The 15,754-nt window shown below is 42.7% G+C and overlaps 1 protein-coding gene across 2 annotated transcripts in view; it reads left to right on the top strand.

Moving 5' to 3' along the window:
* COL8A1 (collagen type VIII alpha 1 chain) overlaps positions 1-15,754 on the top strand; it is a 180,561-nt gene that overhangs the window by 113,593 nt on the left and 51,214 nt on the right. The window lies entirely within an intron of this gene.

The raw sequence follows: 15,754 nt of genomic DNA on the forward strand, positions 1-15,754 counted from the left end.
AACATGATATAGCATATGGTTTTATTCACATACTAGAGGCCCGGTGCATGAAATTCGTGCATGGGGGGGGGGGGTCCCCTCAGCCCAGCCTGCACCCTCTCCAATCCGGGACCCCTCAGGGGATGTCTGACTGCCTGTTTAGGCTTGGGGATTGGGCCTAAACTGGCAGTCGGACATCCCTCTCACAATCCAGAACCGCTGGCTCCTAACTGCTCACCTGCTTGCCTGCCTGCCTGCCTGCCTGATCGCCCCTAACTGCCCCCCCCTGCCAGCATGATCACCCCTAACTGCCTCTGCCTGCTGGCCTTATTGCCCCCAACAGCCCCCCCCAACTGGCCTGGTTGCCCCTCCCGGCCCCCCCTGCCGGCCTGGTCGCCCCCAACTGCCACCCCTGCTGGCCTGGTCACCCCTCACTGTCCCCCTCTGCTGGCCTGGTTGCCCCTCACTGCCCTCCCTGCTGGCCTGGTTGCCACCAACTGCCCCCCCACCAGCCTGGTCACCCCTTACTGCCCCCCTATGCCGGCCTGGTTGCCCCTCACTGCCCCCCCTGCCGACCTGGTCGCCCCATGCAGCCTGCTGTTCAGTCATTATTGTGAGGGCATCTGGACTGATTTGCATATTACCCTTTTATTAGTATAGATGATACTGAATATATTCACAGTGAAAAGTGGTAACAGTATACCAGAATCTCTTTTGTCCCTGCATTGATCTCTCAGAAGGAGCAATTAATATATGAAGTATATCATTAACGTTTTAAGTTTGAAGGGGAAAAAATGCCATCCATTTCTGACGAGTAGACATTATCTCATAGTATCCACAGCCATCTTATGTTTATTACTATTGCCTGGTGTTAAGTGTGACTTTTGGACATACAGCTCAATATTTCCGAATATTGAATAGTACAATGACTCTTTATAGTCTATTTAATTTTATTTAGTAATTTAAAGTGTGAGTAGTTAAGATTCCTCACATTTCTGTGTTCTTGCTGGAGGTGCCCTTGAACAAAAAGAAAAGCACAGCAAGAAGCTCTGCAGTTAATGCCACATGACCACATCTGGTCTAGAATGAATCAATCCTGAGTTTCTGGAGAAATTCAAATATGTTAATAACTCTCATAAGGTATCACATTTTTATTACAGGTACCACTAATTATTGGCTGGATTTTATCAAGGCCAGATGTTAATCAAATGAAATATTTATAATGCAAAACCATTGAAATATATGTATATATAAAATATATATGCTCATTTAAGCAACACATTATAGAACTCAAGCCTATCACATATTTGGAGACTCTGATGAAGGAATCAGGCCTCCCGTTACAGTCAAAATGTCAGGGTAAGGCTCTGACCCCAATCCAGGGAAACTTCATAATTGTTGTAACCAATGGCAGGCTCAGCTTCTGAATTTCTTGTAACAAAATCTTGCTGCCAAAGGCATGAATGGGCTCACCCAGTAAAAAATTACAGTAATAATGTTAAACTAAATAATAAATATGCAGAAGGTGGTTATTATAGAGCAGAGGAGATAAATTGCTTGTAAAGTTATGGTGAAAATATAAAAAATACATTTATTAGACTTTTAAAAAATTAAGCCTTGTTTTTAAACTGGGGTGCAAAAACAATAAAATGTAAAGGTTACTCAATAAACTATTTCATTCAATAGTCAACAGCAATGAAAGTAAAAATTTCATTGATTCAACATGGTCATCAATTCAGGCAGGCCCAAAGCGTATAGTTGATAGTTTTCCAATAAAAATAACAAACTGAGTCATTTTTAAGAAAGAATAAGAATGAACTTTTAGAATGTATAGTTTTTGTCTCAGTGAAAATTAACTTGGCTTATGCTTAATTTACATAGTATAAAACTGTAAATATTTTATGTGATTTTTAAGTTCTGTGAAGAAATTCATTTGAAACAAATGTAAAAAATGCCCCCTCAAAATTAAATATGAAAACCATGATAGGATTACAATTAGGGAAAATGGAAATAGAGCATGATAACTGTGTGCCCTCACAAAAGTAAAGGACATGACTTTTTAAATTATTTTTTAATAATCTAGAATTTCCTTTCTGATCATCTTTTTACTTTCTGAAAATATGGATTTCTGAATCACATAACATACACATTTTGGTAGGTATATTCTATATTTTTCTCAAGTTAAATTACATCTCTCTAAGTGACAATTATCATAGTAACGAACTCCTTTTGCTCATGAAAATATCTAATGTGCCTTATACACAGTAAGCACAAATAAACATGTATTGAACTGAATTATTCTCACTTTCTGTTCAGAGACTCATGTGTCTCTTGGATTCGCACTGAGAGGTGGTGTCTCACACATGGGATTAATGAGCTACGTCTGTAACCAAGAATAATCCATGGAAAACCTGCTGCATTGATCCATATCTGTTTTATTAATCAAACCAACTACGGAAGGACTTTCTTGTGGTTATACCATATTTTGGAGATAAATAGAGTGGGTAAACCACAGTTCAATTTAGAAGTTCTTTGAAACTTTGAAGAACATGGGGGTTTATATTATATGACAGTAGTAAAGTCCAATCCTTGATAGTTGTAATTCTGATGTATAGGTATATAAATATCCTGTATGTAGAATATTAAGACAGTGGCCAAGAAGATCCTAACTATTCAATATGGAATTTATTTCTTACTGTCACTCTCTTCCTCCCCCATTTTTTTAATAAAAAGCGTTTGGGGTTTTGGGGGAGGGTTTTTTGTTTGTTTGTTTTTGTTTTTGTTTTTTTTAAAACCAGCTGGTATGAACAGCCTTTAGTTGTTGAAGCAGATGGCTGGAAGTCAGAAGCCCCAGATTCTATGCTTGATTCTCCTACCCACTTGGAATGTGGCCTTGGGCAAGTCATGAGAGTAAATCTACAATAAAAGGGGTAATAATGCCTTACATGTGTATTGTGCTTTATGATCTAACAGAGCACTTTCCCATATAATCTCTTATTTAATCTTTTCCACAGCCTCCTATGAGGAGCATGGCAGTTATTAACAAGCTCCATTATAGAGAGTAGGAATTTGAGACCCAGAGAAACTAAATCAGTTGTTCACAGTCACATCAATAACAAATGTCAGAGCCAGGAACAGACAGGGGGTTACAAGTTAGTCTTTGTCTTTTTCCTCTACACCACACTGCTGCCCTCTGGTGCTGTCCTAGTGGGAATGACTAGAGCCATGCTGTCCAATATGGTAGCCATGACTCACATGTGGTGATTGAGCCCTTGAAATGTGGCTAGCCGCACTGAGATGTACTGCAAGTGTAAAATCCATGCAGGATTTCTAAGATTTTGAATGAAAAAGATGTAAGATATATCATTAATACTTTTTATATTATTTGCATGTTAAAATATTACTTTTAGACATCTTGAGTTAGATAAAAAATATATTATTAAAATCAATCTCAACTGTTTCTTTTAACTTTTTTAATGTGGCTACTAGAAAATATGAAGTCACACATGTGTATTGTTTCTATTGGACAGCACTGGTCTGGTGGGTTCCATTGTTCAAAGCCCACAGTACAGATTTCACAGTACAGGACTTGCTTATGCACTTGTCTTGATGTGGTTGAGACAAATTTCCAAAGACTGTCAATCGTAGAGCAGTGTGCATTAGCAGCAATGATTCGGTCATTCTCACACATCTTCCACAGGGAGAATGTCAGCCTTCATTAGTCAATGCCTCAAATTGCTCATTTATATTATACTTGCTGAGTGCTTGAAAGGCTTAGAGTAATAGCACCATGGAAAGAACTGTAAAGTATATTTATGACTCTGTAGCACACTTTACTTTAAATATGTTCCCATTAAACATTATGAATGAACTAGAAGCCCGGTGCATGAAATTTGTGCACGGCGGGGGGCTGTCCCTCAGCCCAGCCTGTACCCTCTCCTATCTGGGACTCCTGGAGGGATGTCCGACTGCCCGTTTACTCCTGGGATCGGGCCTAAACGGGCAGTCGGACATCCCTCTCACAATCCAGGACTGCTGGCTCCCAACTGCTTGCCTGCCTGCCTTCCTGATTGCCCCTAACCGCTTCTGCCTGCCAGCCTGATCACCCCCTAACCACTCCGCTGCCAGCCTGGTTGATGCTTAACTGCTCCCCTGCCAGCCTGTTTGCCCCCAACTTCCCTCCTCTGCCAGCCTGGTCACCCCTAACTGCCCTCTCCTGCAGGGTTAATCACCTCCAACTGCCCTCCCTTGCAAGCCTGGTCCCTCTCAACTGCCCTCCCTTGCAGGCCGGGTGCCTCCCAACTGCCCTCTCCTGCTGGCCATCTTGTAGTGGCCATCTTGTGTCCACATGGGGGCAGGATCTTTGACCACATGGGGGCAGACATATTGTGTGTTGGAGTGATGATCAATCTGTATATTACTCTTTTATTAGACAGGATAGAGGCCTGGTGCATGGGTGGGGGCCAGCTGGTTTGCCCTGAAGGGTGTCCCGGATCAGGGTGGGGTTCCCTTGGGGCGTGGGGCGGCCTGAGCGAGGGGCCTGTGGTGGTTTGCAGGCCAGCCACGCCCCCTGGCAACCCAAGCGGAGGCCCTGGTATCTGGAATTTATTTTCCTTCTACAATTGAAACTTTGTAGCCTGGAGCGGAGCCAAGCCTGCTGCTCCCTCCGGGGCGGCAGCCATTTCTGTGGCAGTTAATTCACCTTCTACAATTGAAACTTTGTAGCCTTAAGCGGGTGAGCCCGGCCAGGGTGTGCGGAAAGCTTTGCTTCCCCTGTTGCCGCCGGCAACCCTGGCCTGCTCTCTCAAGCTCCATTCTGCCACCATTTGTTTGAATTTGTTTACCTTCTATAATTGAAACTTTGTAGCTTGAGTGGAGGCTTAGGCCTGCAACAGCTATGGAAAGCTTGGCTTGCTCTGTTACCTGGGAAACCTTGCTCTCTGTGGCTGTAGCCATCTTGGATGGGGTTAATTTGCATACTCGCCCTGATTGGCTGGTGGGCATGGCTTGGCTGGTGGGCATGGCTTATGTAGCGGAGTGATGGTTAATTTGCATATTACCATTATATTAGAGAGGATGAGACATTAGACTATTAGGTGAGATAGCCAATGTAAAATAATCCTATCTAATAAAAGAGAAACATGCAAATTGACTGTACCTCTGCTACACCCACAAGTCACGCCCACCAGCCAATCAGGAGCAAGTATGCAAATTAACCCAACCAAGATGGTGGCGGCCACGGAGCTGGAGCAAGCAGGAGGCTTGGGTTGCCCTGGTGATTGAGGAAGCCAAGCTTCCCCCACTCTGGCCTGCCCTGGCCTCTGCTCAAGGCTACAGAGTTTCAATTATAGAAGATAAATAAATCCCAACAAAGATGGTGGCGGCCATGGAGCTGGAGCAAGCAGGAGGCTTTGGTTGCCCTGGCGGTGGAGGAAGCCAAGCTTCCTGCAGCCTTGGCCTGCCCTGGCCTCTGCTCAAGGCTACAAAGTTTCAATTATAGAAGATAAATAAATCCCAGATACCTGCTTCCAGCCTATGCTTGGGTCGCCGGGGGGCATGGCTGGCCTGCAAACCACCACAGGCCCCTTGCCCGGGCCACCCCACGCCCCAAGGGAACCCCCACCCTGATCCGGGACACCCTTCAGGGCAAACCAGCCAGCCCCCACCTGTGCACCAGGCCTCTGTGCTATCTAATTCTATCTAATAAAAGAATAATATGCAAATTGACCATCACTCCAACACACAAGATGGCTGCCCCCATGTGGTCAAAGATGGCTGCCCCATGTGTACACAAGATGGCTGCCACAAGATGGCCAGCAGGGGAGGGCAGTTGGGAGGAAACAGGCCTACAAGGGAGGGCAGTTGTGAGTGATCAGGGCAGCAGGGGAGGGCAGTTGGGAGGGACCAGGCCTGCAGGGGAGGGCAGTTGTGGGTGACCAGGCCAGCAGGGGAGGGCATTTGGGAGGGACCAGGCCTGCAAGGGAGGGCAATTGGGGGCAATCAAGCCTGCAGGGAAGGGCAGTTGGGGGGGGGGGGACCCAAGCCTGCAGGGGAGAGCAGTTGGGGGGACCAGGCCTGCAGGGGAGAGCAGTTGGGGGAGGACCAGACCAGCAGGGGAGGGCACTTAGGGGCAATGAGGCTGGAAGGAAAGGGCAGTTAGGGGTGACCAGGTCGGCAGGGGAGGGCAGTTGAGGGGAGACCAGGACTGCAGGGGAGGGCAGTTGGGGGCGACCAGGCCGGCAGGGGAGGGCAGTTAGGGGTGACCAGGCCAGCAGGGGAGGGCAGTTGGGGGCAATCAGGCCGGCAATGGAGCAGTTAGGCATTGATCAGGCTGACCGGGGAGTGGTTAGGGGATGATCAGGCTGGCAGGCAGAAGCGGTTAGGGGCAATCAAGCAGGCAGGCAGGTGAGCGGTTGGGAGCCAGCAGTCTTGGATTGTGAGAGGGATCCCAAATTGGAGAGGGTGCAGGCTGGGCTGAGAGACAACGCCCCCCACCCCCGTGCATGAATTTTGTGCACAGCATACTACATATAGTATATTTATGTAGTATGAATTTCAGAGATTTACCTTCCTCCATATATTATTCTTACTTGGTGGAAAATGGGCTGAAATTACCTTAAATGTTTTTTGCAAAAAGGAGAGATAAAGACAAACAAAAAGGGGACCTAAATCAAAATGGCACAATCACAAAATAGTGAAAACAAAAGAGTTTTGTAACTTTTTGTACAATAATAATAATGTTATCTTTGAAGAGATTAAAATGTGTGTATATAAACCAATTATATATTGATTATTAAAAGAAGACTTCAAAATATAATGTATAACTTGTTGCAAATTTCTTAATATTCATGCTTGCCTAGAATGAAATAAAATGAATAATATTAACAATAGCCAACTCTGGATGGCAGAATTTTAGATATTTCTTTCATCATTTAACTTTTCTGTAATAATTCTAGAATAAACATGCATTGCTTTTATAATAAGTAAATTTAAAAAGTTATCCTAATCAACTCCTAAATTGACTGCAAATGAGAAAGATAAAAATTATCTGGGTGGGGTAAAATGCAAATTTTGTTTTCAGTCACAAAATTTTAAAATAATAATATATTTATAGGTTCTTTTTTTCCAGGAGTTATTGCCCTTCCTTTGATTCAAGATAAAGCAACCTGTGGACTATTCAAGTCCTCTAGACAAGAAAGGTGAAAATTGGATTGGTATTCCTAGTCTTTCTTGAGAAAGCAGTTTACCCTCAGCTGTGAACATGAATGTAAAGATCAAGGTTGTAGTATGAGCTCTTAAAACTCAAAGTTATGCCCAGCTGGTGGCTCAGTGGTTGAGTGTCCACCTATGAACCAAGAGGTCACTAGTGCGATTCCTGGTCAGGGCACATGCCCGGGTTGTGGGCTTGATGCCTAGTAGGGGGCGTGCAGCCAATTGATGTTTCTCTCTCATCGATGTTTCTATCTCTGCCCTTCTTCCTTTCTCTCACTCTAAGTCAATAAAAACATGCATATAAGCACAACCAACAGACTCAAGACACTGGGGGTGGGGGATGAGGGCAAGTGCCAAGGGGTAAGGGAGGCCAGGGGGAGGTCAATGGGGAGAAAAAAGAAGAGAGACATATGTACTACTATTTGTAATACCTTAAACAATAAAATTAAAAATAAAATAAAAAGTAAATCGATAAAAACATATCTTTAAAAAAAAAAACACAAAGTTATAACAGCAGCAATGAGGAAAGCAGAGCATTATGTAAAGTGCACCTCTTCTACCTTAAGACAAACCTGGTCATTATTCATATCAACTGGCATCTACTTAAAACTGGCCTTAGTCTTAGCCTCTGAGATGCATACAATTTCATGGGGAACTCTATATATATAAAAGGCTAAGCGACCGTCCAACCATCCAACTGGTAGCTATGATGAGCACTGACCACCAGGGGCAGACGCTCAACACAGGAGCTGCTGAGCTGCGGTGACTTGGCAGTGGCAGTTCTCAGGTGATGCACCCTGGAACCAGAGAGGAAGGAGCCCAATTCCGGGGTGCATCACCCGAGAACCGCCCTCTCACAATCCAGTTCCCCTTGGGGGATGTCGGAGAGCCAGTTTCGCCCGATCCCCGCAGGCCAGTCCGAGGGACCTCACCTGCCGGAGGGATCCCACTCACTCCGCAGATGCCTTTCTAGCTGTGGCACCGCCCCAGGTGCAGCCAGCCAGGGAGGGGTCACGGGAGGTTGGCTCCAGGGCGGGACTGGTGAGACGGGCTACCTTCTAATTAATTTCTTTTCAATGTACACAAATTCATGCACCAGGGCAATAGTATATCATATAATCACATCTTCAAGCTGGATAGGGTCTTAGTGATCCTAAAAAGTAAAATACAGAACTGTTTTAGGCATCCCATTTAAAAAATCATGGGAAAATATTTGGTCTGATAACTTCTTTTATGGAAAAAACACTAAAATTTTACTACAAAGACAGCTCAGAAATGAGTTATTTGTGCTATTTAGTCATTAAATCGTAAATCCACAGACTGTTAGAGATGAAAGGGGCCTTCAAGATTATCTCATCCAATACCAATATTTTTCAGATGAGAAAAGTAAGGAACAGAAAAGTTATTTTCTCAGGAAAAAGTGAAATCACTGAAAAATATCCCAAAGAATCCAGGAATTTCTGGAAGCTTATCTAGGAAGGGCCAGGTATTTCAAATCCTACCAGAACTTTATAATTTAAATTTTAATTTGGTTGTCAGTATTCCTGTGCAATGAAAAAATATGCTAGCTACTATTGACTAATATTCATATAATATACAAAAAGCACATTTACAGTGAATGTGTATAAAATAAAAATAAAAATGTATAACAATGCCAATGATTTCAGACCAGATCACTCACTCATTACTCAGCTTCCTTTCTTCAGTGAACCAAATAATTGAAAGGAATATACTTTGCCACTTATAGACATAATCATCTATTATCATAAGAAATTGGCTACTTCCACAGTTGCTGATAGACCAAAGAATAATGGGATATTCATCCCTTGAATTAAAAAAGAAACAATATTTAAAAGCCTCCTGATCTTATTCATTAATGAAAAATATGCTTATAATAAAATTATATGTATTAAAAACATATTCCTCATCCCCCCCAAAATACATACTTACTACCCATTACAGAGATTGTCCTGGAACAAGTCACCATTAAGGCTCTTTTCCTAAGTTCAGTGTCTAAGACATGCAAATAGTAACATTTGATTTAAGGAAAATAGAACAGTACATGAATTTCTATTGTCATCTATGAAATAGGAATAAGAGCAGTTTAAAAGTTGTTTAAACCCTGGCCAGTGGTTCCATGGTTAGAGCACCAGCCCACTCACCGAAGGGTCATGGGTTTGATTCCTGTTCACGGGCACATACCTGGATTGCAGGTTCGATCCCCAGCTGGGGCACGTACAAGAGGCACCTGATCAATGTTTGTCTCACATGAATGCTTTTCTCTCTCTCTCTTTTTTACCCTCCTTACCTCCGTTCCAATATCTTTAAAAATCAATGAAAAAGATCTTCAGGTGAGGATTAACAACAACAAAAGGAGTTGTTTAAAGATTAAATAAACTTATAGCAGATGCAAAATGCTTAGTACAGTGCTTGGCACATGGTTAACACTCAGTAAGTGTCAGATATTAATAGTAGTAATATTGTTATTATTTATAACTCCTCCACATACGCCCTTCCCCTCAGTCAAACCAAACTCGCAATTGCCCACACTGCTTCATGGTCCCACACCCTTGTACTTGCTGATCTCTCTTTCCAAATATCCTTTCCTGGTGAGCTCCTGCCCATCACTGAGAGTTCAGCTCTGAAGTGTCCTCCTCTTACCTGTCTTCCCTATGCCTGACTTAGTTGTATTCGCCCATTTCCCAGAAGACTTTGTACATATGCTTCTCATAGCAATTGAGAACATGACATTTTTAACTTGATTGCCCTCACTTCCAACATGCACACACACACATACACACACACACACACACACACACACACACACACACAATGGAAAATGCAACACTCAATGCATCACACACACATTTTTATATATCTTGTAGAAATCTCTATTGACATGAATGAATCAACTCCTACGTATAGGTAAGTGGTGTTTTTTAAAAAACATATTTTTATTGATTTCAGAGAGAAAGGGAGAGGGAGAAAGATAGAAACATCAAAGATGAGAGAGAATCATGGATAGGCAGCCTCCTGCACGCCCCCCACTGGGGATCGAGCCTGCAACCTGGGCATGAGCCCTGACCTGAACCTCCTGGTTCATAGGTCGACACTCAACCACTGAAGCATGCCTGCTGGGTGAGTTTTTTCTTTATGTATAAGTATAAGGCTAGTATGTGTGTACCAGGTGGCCTCTGTTTTGAAGGAGGAAAGGTGTGCAGGGTATGGTGGGGAAAGCTAGGGGATACAACTTAGCAGTCTGGGTCCTGGCTCTACCAAAAGCCTAACCCTGTGTCTTCAGTGAGTTCTTTAACTTCTCTGGAGCCAGTTTCCTGCTCAGCAAAAATGAGCAGGTTAGGCAGAATATTCTCTGAGGACCCGCCCAGCACCAACATTTATGTGATGCTAAATGTTGGTCCATCTCAGTGATTCTCAAACTTTAGCAGGCCACACAATCATCAGGAGGGCTTGTTACACACTGATTCCTGGTTAGCAGATTGAGAAGGGTCCCAGGAATTACATTTTTAACAAGATCCTGCATATGCTGAGGTGGATGGGAGGAACCACACTTTGAGAACCGCGGGATTGTGACAGCCTTCTTGTCACCGGACATCAGCACTCCTGATATGACAGATTCACAATGGGATGTAGGCAGGTAAAACTCAGGCTCCTGCTGGACTGCCATAAGGAGAATTGGGTGCATGTGGGTAAGTCCCAAAAGCATACAATTTTGTTAGAAGCCCACCTTGTGGGGATGAGACAACTTGAGTTCACAAAGCTCTCCTAAAGCTGAAGTCAAAATGGATCACAATTGCCATCTAGTGACAGCTTTGAGTTACTACATCTAGAGAATACAGAATGAAATGATGCTTACTTTTTTTTTACAAAACTATGTTCAAGATGAGAAATCCTGAGACAAGCTCCAACGTACTTTAGTCGTATGTATATTTGTATCTAAGTACTATAAAAATAAACAAGTATATATCACTTCCTATGTGCGAGGCACTGTTTTAATACGTTATATATGTTTGGTTATTCACAGCAACCAAATGAGATAGATACAATTATTTTCCCTATTTTACAGACATGAAATATAACTACAGATATACTAAGAAACATGCCTGAGGTTGCCCAGCAAGTAAACTGGTAGTACTGGGATTGAACCCAGATAGCTCCTGGAGAGATTTTACTCCAACCAGCCTTTTTCATATCAGCAACCTAAAATAGTTACCAAAACAATTGGCACCTGTAACCAGTCATCAGTTCCCAGAATACAAACTGAAGCAATTAATTTTGTATGATCCTTCCAAATGAAATCAGCCCATGTGCAATAACTAAAGAGATGCTTCTACTTACACAAAGACAATTATGGATCAAATAGAACGCCAACTTGGAATCACCTTCCAACTTGCTCTGCAATCTTGGACAAGTTGCCTAACCTCTCTGGGCTTTACTTTCTTCATCTATAAAGTAGAAAAAATGAAAATGTAGTTTACATGGTTTTGGAGTTCATTAAAGTAAGATTAAATTTTAGAGTAGAGTTCAACTTATCCAGTGAATGTGGTCACAACAGCAAATAAGGAGACAAAGGGCAGTAACAGTATTGCTTTTTCTCAAATTATCCTGCAATGTGGGAAAGAAGATAGGACAGCAGATTTTTTTCCACTTTATTTTTTATTTTTAAATAATTTTTTATTTTTTAATTACAATTGACATACAATATTATATTAGTTTCAGGTGTACACCCCAGTGATTAGACATTGTATAACTTACTAAGTGACCCTCCCAATAAATTCCCATCTGACACCATACATAGTTATTAGAATATTATTGACTCTGTTCCTTATGCTATATTTTACATCCTCATGACTATGCTGTAAAAACCAATCTGTACTTCTTTATCCCTTCACCTTCTTCACCCATCTCCTCCCCAAACCCCTCCCAACTGGTAATGGTCAAAATGTTCTCTGTATCTATGAGTCTGTTTCTGTTCTGCTTGTTTGTTTACTTTCTTTTCTAGATTCAATTGTTGGTATGTATGTAGTTATTGCCATTTTATTGTTCATATTTTTCTCTTTTTTTCTTCATTTTCTTAAAGAAGATCCTTTAACATTTCTTGTAATAATGGTTTGGTGGTGATAATGAACTCCTTTAGCTTTTTCTTATCTGTGAAGCTCTTTATCTGACCTTCAATTCTAAATAATAGCTTTAGTGGGTAGATTAATTTCGTTTGTAGGTCCTTGCTTTTCATCACTTTGAATATTTCTTGCCACTCCCTTCTGACCTGCAAAGTTTCTGTTGAGAAATCAGTTGACAGTCTTATGGGAGCTCCCTTGTAGGTCACTAACGGCTTTTCTCTTGATGCTTTTAAGATTCTCTCTTTGTCTTTAAACCTTTTGCATTTTAATTATGATTTATCTTGGTATAGGCCTCTTTGGTTCCTCTTGTTTGGAAACTCTCTGCACTTCCTGGACTTGTAAGTCTATTTCCTTCACCAGGTGAGGAAAGTTTTCTGTCATTGTTTTTCCAAATAGGTTTTCAATTTCTGGCTCTCCCTCTTTTTCCAGCACTCCATTGATGCAGATGTTGGTACGCTTGAAGTTGTCCCAGAGGCTCCTTATACTATCTTTATATTTTTTGGAATTCTTTTCTCTTTTTGCTGTTCTAATTGGGTGTTTTCTGCTTCCTTATCCTCCAAATCACTGATTTGATCCTCCACTTCATCTACTCTACTATTGATTCCCTGTAATATATTCTTCATCTCAGTTAATACATTCCTCATTTCTGATTGGTTCTTTTTATGTTTTATAGTTCTGCTTTTATATTTCCTATCTCTCAGTTGAAGTTCACACTGAGAACATTGAGCATCCTTATAACCAGTGTTTTGAACTCTGCATCTGGTAGATTGCTTGTCTCCATTTTGTCGTCGTCTTCTTCTTCTTCTCCTTTTTCTTTTTTGGAGTTTTGTTCTTTTCATTCATTTGGAACATGTTTCTTTGTCTCCTCATTTGGGCAGCCTCTTTGTATTTGTTTCTATATATTAGGTAGAGCTGGTATGTCTCCCAGACTTATTGAGTGGCCTTATGTAGTAGGGGTTCTATAGGGTCCAGTGGCACTCTGGGTACTCTAGGTATGATCTCATGTGGGCTGTGTGCACCGTCCTCTTGTAGTTGAGCCTTGATTGCTGTTGGCATTTCAGTGGGAGAGATTCACCCCCAAGGACTGGCTGTGGAGAATCAGCTGTGCAGGGGCCCACCTCATAGAGCAGGACTTACTTCTGCGGGGCTCTGGTGCCCACTGAGTTAGTCCCTTGAGTGTGCCAATTGTGGAGGTGGTTGGGTGGTGCTTCAACATAGTCTGAAGCTGTCCACTGGGTGTGCTGGCTCTGGAGCCTCCCAGAAGGTGCAGGCCAAGGTCAGCCACCACCTGTGTTCTTCCCAGGGTCAGCCAGCATGAGCTACAGAGTGATTTTCAAATGACTGCTATTTGTGCTGGGCTTGGAGGTGCCCAGGTGAGGCCAAGTTGTGAACCAAGGCTGGCTACTGCTAGTGCTGGTTCTGAGGGCACATAGTGAGAGCTACTGGGCACATTGAGGCTAGATGCTGCTTGTTTGAGAGATTTTAGGAAAGTTTGAAGCATGAGCAAAGACAGGCCATTTGTATGGAAAAGCCACTGGAAACAGTTTGATTGGGCCCTCAAGTTGGGTGGGATGGGGTCTCAGTGAATGATCAGGGTGAGGTAAACAGTGTGAACCAGGTTGATGGGGATTTAGATATGGCACCCAACTGCTGTTGGGGGCATCTCAGAAGTCCCCCAGCTCTCACCTTGATGCAAACAAATTCAGTTCCTCCCCTTATGTCTCTGTTGCCTTTCAAGCTGCTTCCCCAGCACTAGAGCTCAAAGGAAGTGAGTCCAAGTAAGTCCACACGCAGGCACTCTGGGACTCCAGAAGCCTTCTGTCTCACTCAGCCAAAATCCCCACTGGTTTTTATAGCCAAAAGTTATGGGGACTTCTCTTCCTAACACTAAAACCCAGGATTGGGGGGGGGGGGCTGGCGTGAGGCTGGGACTCCTCAATTCTCAGCGGGGGGGACCTCCAAAGCCAAGATATTTCTCCCAATTTTTATCCACCACACATGGGTGTGAGACCAGCCCATTCCACGTCTCCATATTTTCTACCAGTCTCGATGTGGCTTCTTCTTTAAATCCCTAGTTCTAGGACTTTCATTTAGCTAGATTTCAGGTGGTTCTAAATGATGGTTGTTCTGTAGTTTATTTGTAATTTTGATGTGGTTGTGGAAGGATGCGAGTACCGCATTTAGTTATGCCTCCATCTTGACTGAAAGTCGGACAACAGATTTTATCTCCTGGTCTATTGTTCAGAAGTGCTAGTAGTAAAAAACACTCATGGAGTTTGCAGAGAAGTGAAGACCTCACCCAGGGAGGTCTATGTTTCACATCTCTTCCTAGATGCTGCACTTGGCCTGTGCACCTGAGCTCTGCATGCCTACCTGCCCTATACCCCAGGGGTCTTCAACAAAGGACTCCTGAAGAAAAGTCACATCTTTGCTGGTGGATTGAGGTCCAAACCTCCTGATTCCAGACTTTCCTTGTGAATGACTGAGGGTACACATATCCTAATTACTGGTATTAGGCCTATGCTTGCCCCACAATTATAGTTTATTTTAGCAATAAAATCCTGATCTCAGATTACTCTCTTCTGATAATTGAGTGAGAAAGAAGTTTCTTATACAAAATGACATGATTAAAAGATTAATTCAACCTTGAGGATAGCAAAAACTCTTTACTGATCACTCAATAAACATGTGTTGAGAATCTACTATGTACCTGGCACTGTTTTAGGTTTGGGAAATTTAACAGTGAATGAAGCCAAAAATGACATTCCACCTTCAGAGCTTACATTCTATCTAGTTGGAGATAATTCAATAAAAAGGAAAACAAATAAATATGCAATACAGTGTCTAGTAATAAAGAAAACCTAAGTAAGATAAAGGAATAGAGAATGTTGTGGATGGGGGATTGAGGGCGCTGCTTTAAACTGCATGATCAGGGCAGGTCTCTCTGCAAAGGTGACATTGACCAGAGGTCTGACCAAGGCTGGGTGTTACAAAGGTCTTAAAGTCAATTTAAGCAGAAGGAGCAGATAGTGGAAAGTCCCAGGATTGGAAGCCAGATGGGTTTGTTCCAGAAGAATAAGGAGACCACTAGCCAGAGCACAATGACTACTAAGAAGATGTAAGGAAGAGGGTAGAGCCAGATCATGCAGACCTTGCAGGTTGTGTTAGGAGCTACACAAACTGGGGTAGGGAGGGCCAGAAGGATTTTGAATAGGAGAGTGACAAGGCCTGGTCTATATCTTTACTCTTCTGGTTTCTCTGGGGAGGTTAGCCTGAGGCAAGAATGAAGGCAGTGACTCCAGTTAAAAGGCTATTACAGTGGTCTAGGCAAAATGTGATGGTGCCTTAGTAATAGTGGCTCAGGATAAGTTTCTATGGAGAGATTCTGAAACTTGCTGATGGAATAGATATGTGAGAAAAATAGA

This window comes from Cnephaeus nilssonii (genome assembly GCF_951640355.1).
Source record: "Cnephaeus nilssonii genome assembly, chromosome: 3".
Lineage (NCBI taxonomy): Eukaryota > Metazoa > Chordata > Mammalia > Chiroptera > Vespertilionidae > Cnephaeus > Cnephaeus nilssonii.